The 6,799-nt window shown below is 35.6% G+C and overlaps 1 non-coding gene across 1 annotated transcript; it reads left to right on the forward strand.

Annotated features, from left to right (window-relative positions):
* The first annotated feature begins 4,627 nt into the window (after positions 1-4,627).
* Positions 4,628-4,699, forward strand: Trnag-ucc (transfer RNA glycine (anticodon UCC)). Its single transcript has one exon. It is a non-coding gene; the product is annotated as a tRNA-Gly (tRNA).
* The last annotated feature ends 2,100 nt before the right edge of the window (positions 4,700-6,799 follow it).

Consider the following 6,799-nt stretch of genomic DNA (forward strand, 5'->3'; position numbering starts at 1 on the left):
GATTGGATTTTTCGAGATCGATTTGATAGCTGCCATCAATTGCATCACATACAAGAGTGACTGCAGTTATTGAAATTATTTTAACAATTCCCGGTGAAATATGTCGGCCGCCACCGTAAGGATCATTGTTATGCTTGAGAATACCTGCTGATGGGGCTATTTTTCTCCATGACTCAACAATTTTTAGAAAGTTTTCAATATTAAGATCGTTAACTGATTTTTTTAGTTCGTCAGTGGATTGTACTGGTATTACAAGTTTTAGCAAATCGTGCTAGTCTTTCTTTGATTGCCGAGAATGCTTTACTAGCAGCATCACCAACAGCACCAATACCTTTATCACGAACAACGTCAATAGCTTTCATTCCCAGTCGCTTTGCAATCGGTATTGCTTCTTGTGAAGTGGCAAATTTTATGTCGATCTAACATCAATACATTAGCTGAGACCAGAGAACCATTAATTAGATTTATGGAGACAAGCGCGTATCATATCGCCATACTACCGCGTACGGTAATGTCCTTTAGAGGGAGAATTCTGTTCCTAATTAAACATTTGTTTACACAGCAGCCAGGCGGACAATTTAGGACAAGGAAAACTTCATTTTCATGGTAAAGTTGTCACAAATTGAGAGAACGCAGAAACTCTGTTACTCAAACTACCAGGTCAAGCTGACGCTGACTTTGGCGCCTCTGGAAAAAGGCGGCAGAGATATTTGATTCTGATTGGTTACGTTAAATGAGGTGGCGTGTTCCAACACAAAATTTCATAGGTTTTAATATCGCCCGCATCGAATTTTAATCAGTCTAAGCTTTCCCTGCAAGAGGAGACCAAAAAACTAGGACTCCGAGGATTTGCAAGAAATTCTCGTAAAAAAGGAACTTGTCCAAAAGGGGACTATTGTCGAAAGGAACCGACGAACTAATTTGCCGATTAGAGGGAGGAACGTTGAAAGCAGAGGGAGAAAATAGCTCCTGAGACGTATGAGACGTATTATCCTGAGACGCAATATGCTGGGACGTATGATGTGATGTTATTCTGAGACGTATGAGACGTATTATCCTGTGACGCAATCCTGCGACGTATTAATTCCTGAAGACGTATTCTGAGAATATCCTGAGACGGATGGTAGAAAGTATCATCCTGAGATCCAAGAGTCTGAACAGCTACAGAGGGAGCAAGCCAAACTGAGGACGAGCAGGTTATGAAATCGTACAAGACGTTGACTTCGATTGTCCACTCGATCCTATGATGAACTTAATCTATCAGTAAACAGATGGACTATTTTATTTAAATCTATTTGCATTTTCTTTGTATTTCGGTGAAAGTTTAAATTCCTAAAAGCAGAGTACGTTCCTGATGTAATGAATTTTCACAGTGTTTGTATGTAATTGATTAAATTGTTTGTTTACATGTACGGGGCTCGTGTTGGTTTGTTCTATATACCTGCTCAGATCTCTATCTATTTCACCTATAAGTTTCACCACTTATATTTACAATTACTCGAACCGGGCAATAACATCGAGGGCGGTCAACCCCTAGATAACGAAAACCAAATTTCGGAGGGACAGTTCTCCCCCGTTTTAACACTTCTGGAGTTACCCTTCTGAATAGACCCTGAAAAACATCACCGAATCCATCACTGTAGATTGCTTTGTACGTTGGTAATTGCGAATTTATCACCCTGACCATTACAGGTCCACGTTGAGCATTATGTATAATCATCTTATTTTATTGTCACTTATCTAATTACCCTCAATCACTGTGATAATCTTCAACGATTTCATCGATAAGAGACCGAAAAACATTAATGTCCATGATACCGCCTGTAAATAATCGTTGACAAATATCAGCTGCTTCATTAATGATTTCTGGGGAATTATTACCAGCTCAGCTTTCCTCCAGTGATGATTTCAAGTCTTTCAACATTGTCAAGAACGTTCCTTGAACATGGAGTAACAAGGCCACTCCCCCTGGTACCTGAACCAGTACCACTTCCAATTGCTTCTTCTTCCTCAATACGAGGTGGGCTGAATGGCAAAACTCCGAAGAAGGACTTTCTTTTAAATTGTTCAACTTGTTTCTGAAATTATGCAAAATTAGCCTTATTTTTTTTAAAGTGATTTTAGGTATATTACGGGACTTTCAAAGTACAAAAGGAATCCAATTTTTCTGGAACACTGGCAGTGTTTGGATCTAATAATTTAACAGGATCTGCATACTGTGAGGCAACCTGTACAGCGTTTTCATGAAGTTGTCTAAGACCTTCGGTCAATCGGGCTGGTGGTTTTGATCCTGATTTTGGTTTTGGCGTAACAAGATCCTTTATTTCACCGACCTCCTCGTGGACTTTGTCAATATTCTCAATTACTTGTTGTATTTCTTCTTGTAATTATGGTTGAGCCGCAGCTATTTCAGCTGGAGGTTCTTGTAGAATCTTTTTTTTTTTTAAATTCTTTCTATATTTTTCCAGTTGCTTTAGCAGTTTGCTCCAACGTAGGGAGTATACCCTTGGTAGCCTCTGTCACTCCTTCGGTAGCCTTCGTAACAGGTTTAAATAATTGTTCTGTACCTTCTGCAAATTCCACCTGAGACTCCTGACGCACTTGTAATTTTCGTCTGACAGAATCACGGACTGGAATATATTTTTAATCGTCTCTAATCGCTCTCGAGCTAATCTACTGTGCGATATTCCGTTATTGATATAATAATGGTTTAATTGCTCACACATTACAGCAGCAGGGAGGGTGCGACCAAAATGAGTATTTGACGGGTAAACAAAACACGCATTCAAAATATAGAAAAACACGAGCGACAAAGATGAAGTTACAAAACAAACTAACCCAATTAGAGAAACTCTCGGTTTTGGTTAGAGGTTTCCGTTTGACGTTATTGACCTTATATCTTTTTTAATTTTTTTTTTTGTATGGAGTTTTATTTTCATAAATAGACTTTAAAGCAAGTGGTCTGTTCACCCACCCTGCTGCTGGTTCTTCCAGAGGTGTTCCTGTGTTCTCTCTATACCAAATACACCTGCCGCCATGTTTAGCCTATTATGTGCTGAAAATGGCGTTAAAGTCACAAACTCAAAGCAATTTTTTATTTTAATGATGATTATATTTTGGTCCTGATTGCACATATCTATATAATAATATAAGTATATAATCTGATATAATAAAATATGTTTGTTAACAGTGCACAATTCCAGTTAGTCTGAACGAATAGCAACCGATGGTTCAACCAAACCTAAATACAAGCTTAAAATTAGTGGATTAAATAGTTATTTTGTATTATGCATATATGTATATGAACGTGAGCAAATCATTTGTAAACTGGAAAATTCCAACAACTCTGTAGAAAAGCAATTAAATATACTATTTATATGGTACACCAAAATGTTCAGGTTAGTAAAAAGTGACGGGTTTAGAACTAAAGCCTTCAGAATCCCAAACTCTAACCATTGTTAAAACTGTTAGAACCAGTAAAATAGGATTATGAATTTGATTTTTTTTTAAATTTAAAAAACAAACAAACAGGGAAGCATTTCTGTTAAAACTTGATGAAAATTTTGCCTGAAATCTTCAAACTGCCGGCTTCATTGAAAAATAACATTCTACAAAGACACCTAACATTTATTTTTTTATTAAAAATTTTGATTGTTGCGAGTGAATCATTGATTTATATTTTCATTTTATTTACAATACCATACCATACAATACAGTGAAATGCAATACTTTTGGTACATTTGAAAGACAGTAATTATAGGTTACTGCATTTGTACGGGAAATATCGACGAGTTTGTTTCTGAGTGATGTTGCACCTCCTATGGGAGTAAAATATTAGTCCGGGGGAGAAAAAAATAGTTCATATTTTCCCATACCTTTTTTTTAAATTATCATTTCGTTTTCCTTGCAAATCTTAATAATATAAAGGAGTACACTACAAGAAACGAATTGAAGTTATGTTGTATTTCAAATAAGTACACAACTGTAGATTCATCAATACACAGTAGAATATTAATGAGCACACAGCACCGCCCGGCAGCCCTTGAACTTCGTCGCGCGCTCGACATTAGTTTAAAAAATTGTCGTGTGTGTGTGTGTGTGTGTGTGTGTGCGTTTTAGCATGGGGAGGTAGTGTCCGGAAATTTATGAAAAATTATCCCAAAAATATACTTAACCAGTGTATCCCCAACGGGTGCAAGACTGCGAGTCAGAAATCCCCTTCGTGTCAGAATTGGGGGGGGGGGGGTAAACTGAATATATATATATATATATATATATATATATATATATATATATATATATATATATATATATATATATATAACTTTGGTAAAAGAAATGAGGGTACAATTAAGCATGTGGGGATCTCTGAAGTACAAATGAGGGTAAGGAGAAATACTGTTTAACTATTCATTGATTGTACTGGTTTCCGCATTTATCATGTCAGCCTCCACAACGATCAACTCACATCAGCAGTAACATCTTTGAGTAAGCCAGTTTTTAAACTAGTGACATGTGTTATCTTTAAAAATTAAGGTTATATCCAGTTGGTTACCTCATTTGAGTTAGATGTTTTAATAATTTGTACATATTTATATCTAAAACATCTTTCTGTGTTATACATCTAGCGTCGGTGGTGTAAAGGTTAGCATGGTTGCCTTCCAAGCAGCCGATCCGGGTTCGATTCCCGGCTGACGCATATGTTTTTTTTCATTCTATTTAATTTTTTCTATCTTTGTGTTTTACTTTTATTCGATTAATAATGACTTATAACTTTGTTTTTTTTTTTTTTAATGGCATATGGTTATGAATAATTTTATTCTAATACCCATGTTTGTGCAAAGGATCGGCAAACACAAAGCTGTCACTGAGTCAACTTAATTAACCCTCCGATGTATACATGTGGTACGATAATGCAGATGTTAAGCACAGCTTTTGCAATTGCACTTTATTTAATGATTATTTGATGATCCAAGATCTCAGCTTTTTCTCTCTCTTTTAACTATAAAGGAGGCATGCACGTGTATTTATTCACCCTGGTATCAGTAGCTCAGCAAGTATATTAATCTTAGTTTGCTATTAGGGACCGACCATATCATGACGTCACTCAGAAGTATGTATGTGAAAAATATGAAGTCACAAAAGCAACACTAGTGCCATCTACTACAGAAAATGCAAACTGGGGGGGGGGGGCGAAGAAAACACAGACATAATGTCATGAGAATAAATGTCTACAACTTTTTTCCATTAGATTTAAGTCTTAACTTATCCATATTCGTTCTCTTTAGTATAGATTTCCAGAGGACTTAACCCGGATTGATCATGGTTTTTTTTAAGTATTCACTATTCCAGAACGCAGTGCAGTATTGTTGTGTGTTCTTCTATTCAAAATGATTACAAATCAAATTTAATTTGTGACAATTTTTATAAGTGGGTCAAATTTTTGTGATGTCAACTATGAGGGGTCTGTTTTATGTAATGAGAGTTTTATTACACTTTTAGATTTGAGTTATTGAGTTATATATATATATATATATATATATATATATATATATATATATATATATATATATATATATATATATATATATATATGTGTGTGTGTGTGTGTGTGTTTATACATACATACATACATACATATAGATAGATATATGTGTGTGTCTGTGTCTGTGTGTGTGGCTATCAAAAATTATTTAGTTTTTATGTGTTTTCCTCCTTTTTTCAGGTCTATGGTGCCACCAGATGGACGTACGGGAAGAACCTGCATGCGCCGGGACACGCCATTGAAGGGGAGGCACCCGCTCCCCTTCTTACATAGTGGTCCTGTTTGCTTCTCCACGTGTATATAGAGCTTAAAATGCAGCGCCTAAGCTATTACGATGTAATGTAGCCATCATCATAATAGAGTTGTTATACTTTGTTTTGAGTAATCGGTTATAGCGATATATTCGAAATCCGTTCTGATATACTGTTCTACTCTAACTCTACTGACTCTAGCCTTAGTGGCCGTACCTTCTAATCTCACATAAACCCCCCCCCCCCCCATTACCTCCTTAATTAGCTTGGGTCTGGGTCACCGTGACCACTGTTACTTTGATACTTATCTTGTGTCTGGGTCATCGTGACACGACACACTTCTTACGCAACTATAGCTGTATTATTGAAAAGTGACTTCATGCAGAGTACATCAACAAACTGTAATTTTCCCAAATATTCAAAACATATCCACGAAATTATACGTTTTTAGTACTTACACTTATATTTTAAGTATTAAATCAAAAAATTGATGGAAATGGACAATATAATGACTTCTCTCCTGACCCCTTCGTATCTCTTTCCTAGTATTAATTTACTTAATTCTATACATACATTGTTCATTTCGCTTGCTTTGAAATATTGTCTTTAAATATATTTTATTTGTACCTAGTCTTCATACATAATTGAATTTATCTAAATTGAATGCCGTGATTGGATCAGTTTTTAAATGTTGTGTAAGGGCCGATATGAGTTAGTGAACTCGTGTCGAGTCCCAAATTGTTTAACACTGATTAAAATCAGATTCCGTTGTTTAATAAAATGGTAGTACAATATGTTTAAAAACAAGCAAACAAGAAACTGTAACTTAATATCCGGCGTAAATAAATTGTAACAACACCGTTCTTAAACTGTAATAAAATTACAGAAAATGCATTTTACGTGTCCCATCTTTTTCTAATTAATTAAAAGGCCTGTTATTAGTGTGTATAGTAAGGGAAACGTTTGATGAAATACTGAAGTATCCAGATATGTGTTGAATTTT

Source organism: Sinohyriopsis cumingii, chromosome 9, assembly GCF_028554795.1.
Source record: "Sinohyriopsis cumingii isolate HCF-2022 chromosome 9, ASM2855479v2, whole genome shotgun sequence".
Lineage (NCBI taxonomy): Eukaryota > Metazoa > Mollusca > Bivalvia > Unionida > Unionidae > Sinohyriopsis > Sinohyriopsis cumingii.